The 10,938-nt window shown below is 39.3% G+C and overlaps 1 protein-coding gene and 1 pseudogene across 2 annotated transcripts in view; both read right to left on the reverse strand.

The window, feature by feature from the left end:
• The window catches only part of Nr6a1 (nuclear receptor subfamily 6 group A member 1), a 169,961-nt gene that overhangs the window by 68,559 nt on the left and 90,464 nt on the right, over window positions 1-10,938 (reverse strand). The gene's annotated exons all lie outside the window — the stretch shown is intronic.
• LOC126490153 (L-aminoadipate-semialdehyde dehydrogenase-phosphopantetheinyl transferase-like) lies at window positions 1,124-2,485 on the reverse strand (annotated as a pseudogene).

The following is a 10,938-nucleotide window of genomic DNA, read 5'->3' on the forward strand; positions in this document are numbered from 1 at the left end:
CTCTTCTGGCCTTCAGACATACAGACAGAATATTGTATACATAATAAATAAATAAATATTTTAAAAAAATAGGTTCATAAAAAGGAAATACAAATAACCAGTAACAATGACATATCAACCTCATTTGTAATAAAAGAAATGCAAACTTAAAATATGATATCACTTTTCAGTTATTCAGACCAACAAAAGAAAAGAGTAACAACGAAATAACCCATCCAATCTTCAGAAAATAAAATCGAGGCAGTACCTACAGATGACCAGAGGGTACAGAGACGGTGGTACTCCTACACGACTAACTGAAGTATAAACTGCAGTTTTTCAAGAGCAATGTAATAAGAACACACACCAACAATGTGTTTAAATCCTGTGAATCAGCCAGGGGTGGTGGTGGCACGCGCCTTTAATCCCAGCACTCAGGAGGCAGAGGCAGAGGCAGGTGGATCTCTGTGAGTTCAAGGCCAGCCTGGTCTACAAGAACTAGTTCCAGGACAGGCTCCAAAGCTACAGAGAAACCCTGTCTCAAAAAACCACACACACAAAAGATCCTTTGAATCAATCATTCCATTTCTAAAACCTGTGTGCAAGACACAATTAAGCATGTCTCTCCAAATGCCAGAGCTTTCACTGTACTACCATTTACACTAGTGATAAAATTAAAACTCCTAAGAGAAAAATTAATACAGTATGGTACATCTTCCTGAAGTCCAGTAGTGTTACCTCAATGTAATTTTCCCAAGCCAGCCTTAGCTTTTCCTTTCTATAGTCTCATTCTTGACAGTGGTAAAAAATGTCAAGACACATTCGAAGAGATGGAATCTTTGGGGGGGGTTGTTATTCACCTCTAATAAAACAGATGTCACAACTTAAATAAACCTGGATGCTCCAACAGCAGTTGCTATTACTGCAGCCCAGGCAAAATGAGTACTGTAACAAAAACCTCACCCTATATGCGAGACAGACATCACAGAAGACAGTATTTTAGAACTACTAAATTTATTCAACAACAATAGTTACGAAGAGCAGATGTATTTCTTGAAACTACAAAACATATGTTATCACTTTTTAAAAAAGTTAATATAGATTCATTTCAATAAAAGTTTCTGGAACAATAACTCGTTTTAGTAGTTCTCTAAAAATGCTTGCCTTCAGCATGTTTACACTTTACTGTTTTCTTTCTATAAAGTGCATTTATCATTGGAAGATTCTGTCATTATTTCTATCAATTACAATTCTGGAAAGAAGAAGTAAACATATTTTAAAAAGTCACTGAACTGGAAATCTGCTCTTAAAAAGCCTTTGGGTCCTTAAAAATGTTTTACTAAATAAAATCTGACCACATCTAGCACTTTATTTTAATGAACACAGAAGATTGTTATTTTCATTCCCCCCCCTTACTCAGGGAATCTATCATGACTTGGTAAAGTTCATATTAGAATTTCTTCTGTGAAGCAAAAATAGTCCCAAAAATGAAGGATCCTCTGGTGTCATAGGAATAGTAGATGCTATCAAATCATTAAAGTTAAGAATGGTAAACTGGGAATGGAGAGACGGCTCAGAGGTTAAGAGCATTGCCTGCTCCTCCAAAGGTCCTGAGTTCAATTCCCAGCAACCACATGATGGGTCTGGTGCCTGCAAGCATACACACAGACAGAATATTGTATACATAATAAAAAAAAATGGTAAATTGCCTCTGGGATGGTTTAGAATCATCTTGATATGAAATATTTGTAGTCTAGCTCTATCAGGTTTCCTAACAGTCACTGCCTCAAAACGGTGCTCATCTATTTTACTTCCCTCAAAAGCCCATTCTTTTTCTTCTTCCCCATCCAAGAACAAACGTATTTCCTTATAAACCTGACCTATATCCAAGTTTAATGGAGATATAGCAAATTCAAGCCTCTGCATTTCAAATCCCAATCCAACACCAATAGCTTTTATGAAGCTTTCTTTTAGTGCCCAGTGCCGATAAAACATATCCAGCTGAGTCCATTCATTATTAAATCATCTTGATTGTTTCCCATTCCTTGTTGGTACACTTTCTTTTTATAATATGAAAGAATTTTGGAATCGAACCACTACCTGGAAACCTAGTCTTTATTACATCAACGCCAACTTGTAATTCGGGTTCTGCAGCAAGAACTGCAAAGTCCCCTTGGTGTGAGATGTTAAAGTTGAAGTTGGGATAGGGATTCAAAGAGTCTTTTGTAAGAACCAGCTTTTCTTTTGAAGTTTTTTGCAGATGAATATGATCCCAAGGGATAGTCAATTTCTCTACAACTAATTTTCTTATCATCAGATGACAGGTCATGGCCACCTTGGCGTCACGGGCAAACACAAACTGGCTGATGCGCTCCTTCTCCTCGGGCTGGATTGACCATACCGCCAGCAGCCATTCGGCTCAACTCAGCAGCCAGGTGCCTCAGAAGGCCCAGCGAATGCCCTCCATGGACCGCACCACGCAGAACCTCTTGGTGGGGAACACCATGAGCCTCAAATCCACTACAGCTCTTCAGACCCGATGGCGCGAACCAATTCCCCTCTTACGACTATTCTTGATGTCAGCTTGAACTCCATTTGGAATTAACTGGATTCCACACACGGAGAGCACACCTGTGAGGAATTTTTTTTTTTTTTTTTTTTTTTTTTGGCTTCGAAGTAGGTGTATCCACTTCAGATCTGGACTTTGATTGGATAAGAAGAATTTATTGAAGACCAGCTAAAACATCCAGCCATGTGGACTAAACATTAATAGGACTGCAGCCTATAAATCATTCTAATAAATCTAATCTGATAAATTCTCTTTCTATGTACATATATTCATTCTATAAATTAGTCTAGAGAACCCTGACTAACACAGTTATCTTTCTCAAATCAGATGTTTCCAAAAACTACCTAATTTCAGCCTGGCTGTGGTGGCACACACCTTTAATCCCATCAGGGAGGCAGAGGTGGGCAGTTCTCTGGGAGTTTGAGGCCAGGCTGGTCTACAGAGTGAGTTCCAGAACAGCCAGGGCTACATGGAGAAACCCTGTCTCAAAATACTATTTTAAGGTGTGTTACTTTTTTTTATGTTGCACTTGTTTAACTCTGTGAAGCTGTGCTACTGTGCTGGCCTAAAACACCTGATGGTCTAATAAAAAGCTGAGGACTTCAGGGGTCAGCCACCCAGCCAGACAGAGTAAGAAGGAAAGTATACAGGAATAGAGAAAGATAAAAGCCCCAAGGCCAAAAATAGAAGGGATAATTTTTAAAAAACTGGCAAAAATTCATTTTTTACCACTGAGTAGTAATTCACTGTGTAATGTATCATATTTTCTTTATCCATTCTACGGTTAAGAAGCATCTAGGTTTTTTCCAATTTCTGGCTATGACAAATAATGCTGCTATGAATATAACTGAGCAAATGTCCTTGTAGTATGACTGAGCATCCTTTGGGTATATGCCAAGAGTGGTATTGCTGGATCTTAAGATAAGTTGATTCCCAATTTTCTAAGAGATCACCATGGTGACATCCAAAGAGGCTGTATGAGTTTGCACTTCCACCAGCAATGGAGGAATGCTCCCCTTACTCTGCATCCTCTCCAGCATAAACTATCATTGATGTTTTTGATCTTAGCCATTTTGACTGGTATGAGATTATGGTATCTCAGAGTCATTTTGATTTGCATTTTCCTGATGGCTAAGGATACTGAGCAGTTCCTAAATTGTTTTTGGCCATTTGAGATTCTTCTGTTAAGAATTGTTTGTCTAGATCTATACTCCATTTTTTATTTTTTAAATTGGATTATTTGGTATTTTGATGTCTAGTTTCTTGAGTTCTTTATATATTTTGGAAATCAGTCCTGTCTGATGTGGGGTTGGTTTAGTTTTTTTTTCCCCAAGGTGGTGGTGTACGCCTTTAATCCCAGCACTCAGAGGAGCCAGAGGCAGGTGAATCTCTGTGAGATCAAGGCCAGCCTAGTCTACAAGAGCTAGTTCCAAGACAGGCTCCAAAGCAACACAGAAACCCTGTCTCAAAAAACAAAACAAAACAAAAAGAGAGCTAGTTCCAGGACAGGCTTCAAAGCAACACAGAAACCCTATCTCAAAAAAACAAAACAAAACGAGTTGCCATGGTCATGGTGTCTTCACAGCAATAAAACCCTAACTAAGATTGTCATTAAAATATATTTTATTCAAAAATGCCACAGTAATTATCTAGTATCTTGAACAGTAACTTTTTTTTTTTTTTTTGGATTTGAGACAGGGTTTCTCCGTAGCTTTTGGTTCCTGTCCTGGAACTAGCTCTTGTAGACCAGGCTGGCCTCGAACTCACAGAGATCCACCTGCCTCTGCCTCCCGAGTGCTGGGATTAAAGGTGTGAGCCACCACCACCCGGCTTTGTATAGTAACTTTTAAAAAAGAAATATTTTGGAGTGCACAACAGGTCAAATCTAGAGGCTTCATAAGTAATTCACCCTGGTAGCACTACAAACCCAGCTTATCGTAAATAAAAATAAGATCATTTTACTTTATGATTCCCCAAATCTCAGATGTGTTATAACAGGATACTTAGGAATACAGATAATCAAAAATAATGTCTGGAGAAGTTGAAGCAGGGAAGAAATTAAAAAATATATACATGCATGAAATTCTCCAAGAATAGATAAATCAATTTTTTAATATTTATTTATTTATTTATTATGCATACAGTATTCTGTCTGTGTGTATGTCTGCAGGCCAGAAGAGGGCACCAGACCTCATTACAGATGGCTGTGAGCCACCATGTGGTTGCCAGGAATTGAACTCAGGACCTTTGGAAGAGCAGGCAATGCTCTTAACCACTGAGCCATCTCTGCAGCCCTAGATAAATCAATTTAAACAATTAGAAAATGCAGCATATTTTAGAAACTTTGAAGAGATTTGTGGGAAAGAGTTTGGAAAGAAGGTATTGAGTTCAGGCTGGAGAACTAAAGCGACTCTGTATTGGGGACAGTACACAGAGAAGCAGCAAGATATAAGCCACAAACAGAGAAACAGAGAGAAGAACTGCAATGTGATCAGGCGGGACACACTGTTAATGGTCCCAGTAAAAGTCAAGGTCAGGCTGTCTGTCCTGACCATTGCTCAGGCTCTCGGTAGACAAACCAATGTTTGAACTTGGCTCTGTCACCTATTAGCTGCATGGCTTTGATCCAGTTACTTAATTCTTTAAGACTCAGTTTTATCCTGAGTTTGGTTTACATAGCAAGTTCCAATACAGCAAGGGATACATAGAGATCCTGTCTTTAAAAAAAAAAAAAAAAAAAGAACTCAGCTTTATCATCTATAAAAAAAAATTAGGGAGAGAAACCCACCTAAAGGGATGTAATGAGAGTTAGGTACTATGGAACACTATACAGTCTGACTGACTCCCAAGGTCCCTTCAAGCAACAGTCAGAGAGTATAAACACAGAGCTGACCTGAAGCATCTAAATACAGTGACTGTACTTTAGACATTAGATTGAGTCAGATATCTCAAGTTCTAAACTATTGGTGTAGCAGGCTGAACAATAATTTTTATATGAAACTGCTGTGCAAAACAGCAAGTTATGCCAACAGAGACTAGAGGCCAATAACAGTCTCTGACTGTTAGCTCCAGTCAAAAAATTGTCTCCAAATACTGCCAGTCAACCTCAGCTGAGAAACAGTTTCTGGCATATAAGGTGAAAATAAGTTTTTAGGTAGGGGAAAATGACTTGAGAGGGGAGGAGAAGGTGGTTGTTTGGAAATGACAGCAGAAATAAAAAGGGTGATGATCAAATTCATTGACTAGATTCAGTAGATTCAGACGCCATTAGAAAAGGAGGTAGGAGAGTAACCTTAATTCCAATTTTAATGCAGTGTGACTAGATCAACCAAAATAATTAAGGAAGCCACAGCCGTTAAGATTTGAAGGGTCAGAGGGGCTTATGTATAAAAATACTTGCAAATTATTAAGAATCCTGGCCTAGCTGGGTTTGGTGGCTTTTAATCCTAGCACTTAGGAGGCAGAGGCAGGTGGACCTCCAGGACAGTCAGGACTACACAGAGAAACTGGGTTTCTAAAAACAATAAACACACACACATACACACACACACACACACACACACACACACAAAGGAATCTTGGCCTAGAGCCAAGAAAGGTTTGGAAGAGATTCCCACATCAAATAACAAAACCATTCCTTATATCTTAAGGATTTTGTTTTTTATCTAGCAACTCTCAAATGAATAGTAATTACATGCCTCAACTGTAAAATCCCTGAAGAATAAACTTGTAAGACATATCTTGCTGCGGGAGCTCCTTCCTCTCCTTCAGTCAATAGCCGTTGAGATACCAACCCACTGGGGCATGGTCTCTTTCTCTTTAAAAAGCAGCAGTAGCCCTCTGCTCACCCTCTTACAACAGATTAAATGGGTAGGAGGTTCTTCTGACTTATGTGTTGCTTTCATTGGTTAAATAAAGAAACTGCCTTGGCCTTTTGATAGGGCAGACATAGATAGGCAGAGTAGACAGAACAGAATGCTGGAAAGAACAGTGTGGCAGACACCATGAATCTCCAGCCTGAGACAGACATAGGTTAGACTCTTGCCGGTAAGCCACAATCACATGGTGGATACACAGATTAATAGAAATGGGTTAATCAAGATGCGAGGGTTAGCCAATAAGAGGCTAGAGCTAATAGGCCAGGCAGTATTTTAATTAATACAATTTCTGTGTGGTTATTTCGGGGGTTAAGCTAGCTGGGCGGCAGGACACAGCCGCTCCTCTTACAACAATATCTGACAATGAGTATAGGTTGCTCCATTTTGTAAACAAATATGATAAAAACTAAACATGTTAAAAAAATCACTGTAAACTTATATAGTCATAAACTATAATCTTCCATCTTTGTACTATACAAAATCAGATGTGTATAGATCCTGCTGAATATTAAATTACTGAGTTTTTAAATATGTACCACACATTTTAGATAAAGTAGTGCAAAGAGGAAAGACTATATACAAATTGATATGCATCTAAACTCCAGGTAAATGATAGAGAAGCCATTCCTCCTGCCCCATATCACTCTTAAGACAGCTCTTGGCATTCACAGCCTTTGTCTCGAAACTCAAGCAAACAAATCTGTGAATCTCAGCCCTACAAACACTTGTAGAGCAAGAAAAACACTGGAACTAACTCAAGTACACACATATAGTGATTATACTTCTGATTTTCCTTTTTTGCTGTTGCTGTTTTTTTTATTTTAGGTGTATTAGTATTTTGCTTGTACTTTTATGTGTGTATTGCATGTGTGTTTGGTACCTGAGGATGATGGATTACCCTGGAACCAGAGTTACTGACATTTATGAGCTGCCATGTAGGTGCTGGGAACTGGATACAGGTCCTCTGGAAGAGCAGTCAGTGCTCTTAAGTCATCTCTCCCACTTCTTAAAATTTCTACCAATATTCTGATCCATAGTCTCCCCGAATCAATATTCTCCAAACTCTTCCCCCCCCCCCCCCCCCCCCCCCCCCCCCCCCCCCCCCCCCCCCCCCCCCCCCCCCGAGACAGGGTGTCACTGTAGCTTCGGAGCCTGTCCTGAAACTTGCTCTTGTAGACCACACTGGCTTCGTACTCAGAGATCCGCCTCCCGAGTGCTGGGATTAAAGGTGTGCACCAGCACCACCCGGCTAATTATAATTTTTTATGATCCTCTCTAGTTCTGGGATTAAGGACATGCACCACCACTGCCTGAATTCTATGGCAAACTAGTGTGGCCTCTGGGATTAAAGGTGTGTATCCTATGGCCTCTGGGATTAAAATTGTGTGTTACCACTGCCTGATCAGTAAGGCTGGACAGAGTGGCTGTTTTACTTTTCTTTTCTTTTTTTCTTTCTTTCTTTCTTTTTTTTTTTTCTTTTTTTCTTTTTTTTTTTTTTTGGTTTTTCGAGACACGGTTTCTCTGTGGCTTTGGAGCCTGTCCTGGAACTAGCTCTGTAGATCAGGCTGGTCTCGAACTCACAGAGATCTGCCTGCCTCTGCCTCCCGAGTGCTGGGATTAAAGGCGTGCGCCACCATCCCCGGCTGTTTTACTTTTCTGATCTTCAGGAAAGCTTTATTTATTAAAATACAAATGAAATGCTACTACATCAACGAATACTACTGTCTGTAATCTGTCAATCATGTTTTTAAATAAACGCTGATTGGCCAGGCAGAAAGTATAGGCGGGAAAACCAGACAGGAAGTAGGAATGATATAATGAGAACAGGAGAATTCTGGGAAGGAGGAAGTTGATTTCCCCCCACTCCTGCCCAGATTATCTAAACAGCAGGATGTGATCTGCCTCAATGAAAAAAGGTACTGAGCCACATGGCTAAAATAGATCAGAAAAAATGAGTTAATTAAGATGTGAGAGTTAGCCAGTGAGAGGCTAGAGCTAATGGGCCAATCAGCTTTATAACTTATAAAGATCTATGTGTGATTTTCTTTGGGACTAAACAGTTGTGGGGAACCTGGTGGGAGGACAGAAAACCCTAACAACAAGTAGGCCTGGCCCCCTCCATGTTACAGAATGGCGCCCACGTGGATAACTACATCCACAGAAGGCCTGAGAAAGCTTGAAAAAGACTAGAGTAAAGCATTTCAGTCTTCAGCGATAGCAGGAAAAAAACGCTATACTGTTTTAAAATGCAGGCTTTCAGGGCCTTCCTGCCAGGGAAAACTCTTAACTCTTTCAAGCAGGAGGTCCAGACTGTGGAGCTATGGACACATTGTTGCAGCTTGCTTCCAGGCAAGGACACTGAAATGCCATAGGAGCTTTTCAGTGTTGTTTACACACTGTTGCAGCTTGCTTCCTGGCAAGAACCTTAAAACGCCATAGAGTTGTGGCAAAAAACTTCTCCATATTCCTTAGAAAATTAAAGACCCATGTGGTCAGAAAAAGAGAGATATACAGTAAAGAGACATTCAAAGAGTAAGAAAACCTCTAAATGGTTTACAGTGTGTTAAAAATATATACAGGCTAAAGATTAAAGAAGAAAGAAAGGAAGGAAGGAAGGAAGGAAGGAAGGAAGGAAGGAAGGAAGGAAGGAAGGAAGGAAGCCTGGGAGGCAGAGACAGATGGACCTCTGTGATTTCAAAGATAGTCTGGTTTACAGAAGGAATTCCAGGACAAAGATATGCAGAGAAACTGTCTCAAAAAGCCAAAAGTTAAGAGTAAAAATAAAAGAAATAGAGGTTAAAATAAAGGCACATAAAGATGGAAAATATACAGAGAATCTTGATACTGTATACTATTATGCTCTCTTTAAATTGTTTAAATGCTGAGGAAGGAGCAACAGCTGCTAAAAGATATTTGCTTATAAATGCTGCAGAATTAATCCAAGGTAGGTATTTTGAAAATACCTTGACTTCACAATTGAAGTCAAAAGGTTATGTTACTTTGGAGAAGAGATTTTGATTTTGTTTCAACAGGAAATGAGAGGCTGTGGATTTATTCAGAGTTAAGAAAAATCCAGTTTGATCAAGGAAGATCACCTGAGAAGTCTCTGGCAGTAACAGATGGCCCAGATGTCTGAGTTCTTCATCCAGAACAGGTTCAAGACTGCTGCCTGAGATGATCAAGACTCACAGGATACTTCAGTCAGGACTTGATCATAACTCTAAATTTTCTTTAGGTCTCCATAAGATTATCAGCACCCCCAACCAGTTGGAAGTAGCCTGAAATACTACACCCACATTCCCAAAAAATGGACTATGGATATTTTTCTTCTTTTTTTTTAAATTTTTGTTTGTTTTTTTTTTTAAGAGGGGGAAGTGGTGGGGGAGAATTGTCTGTATTCTGTCAATCATGTTTTAAATAAACGCTGATTGGCCAGGTAGGAAATATAGGTGGGAAAACCAGACAGGAAGTAAAAATGATGTAATGAGAACAGGAGAATTCTGGGAAGGAGGAAGTTGATTCCTCCCATTCCTGCCCAGATCACTGAAGCAGCAGGATGTGATCTGCCTCACTGAAAAAGGTACTGAGCCACATGGCTAACATAGATCAGAAAAATGGGTTAATCAAGATGTGAGAGTTAGCCAGTGAGAGACTAGAGCTAATGGGCCAATCAGCTTATAATTTATGGAGACCTATGTGTGATTTTCTTTGGGACTGAACAGTTGTGGGGAACCTGGTGGGATGACAGAAAACACAAACAAGCAGGTCTGGCCATTCATGTTACAGAATACATTTTAAAAAAAAACAAGCTGTTTCATGTATTTTGACACTCTTGTAAGGTATACACATCAGGAGTTGATGTCTTCTTGGGGAACGGACTCTTATCATTACATATTACCTGTTAACTTTCCTTCCTCTGGAGCCTTCCTTGTCCTACAGCTGCTTCCGTTCCTTTTAAGTGGTGTTCGCACAGTGTGTATTACTTTAGTTTCCTCTTCCTTTACTTTTGAAATTATTATAGATAAAATGGAATTGGATTTTGGTTCTTGGCTCTCTTGAAGAGTCTAAATAATAATGGTGCATTAATTACCTTGACAGTCAAAATGATTTTTTATACACTTGGACTAAATATCATATTTTTATCTATATTTTTGTTTTTTTCTTCCAAATTTTCTGACTTTAGTAATTTGTGCATTTTGTTTGTTTATTCCTTTCTTGTTATATTAACTGTACTTTGAGAACTTATTTTCAATGGTTGCCCTAACAAGAACAGTACAATTTGGAGCTAGTCTAAGACAGCCTTCAAATAACATTCCATTCCATTCCCAAGTATACACTATAATCATAAAAATATTCCTTTTAAGGTTGTGGCGCAAGCCTTTAATCCCAGCATTTTGGAGGCAAAGACAGGTGGATACCTGTGAGTTCAAGGTCAGCCTGGTCTACAAGAGCTAGTTCCAGGACAGGCACCAGAGCTACAGAGAAACCTTGTCTCAAAAAAACATTATATAT

Source organism: Alexandromys fortis, unplaced genomic scaffold (genome assembly GCF_014885135.2).
Source record: "Alexandromys fortis isolate MF-2015 unplaced genomic scaffold, M_Fortis_MF-2015_v1.1 scaffold_228, whole genome shotgun sequence".
In the NCBI taxonomy this organism is placed as follows: Eukaryota; Metazoa; Chordata; class Mammalia; order Rodentia; family Cricetidae; genus Alexandromys; species Alexandromys fortis.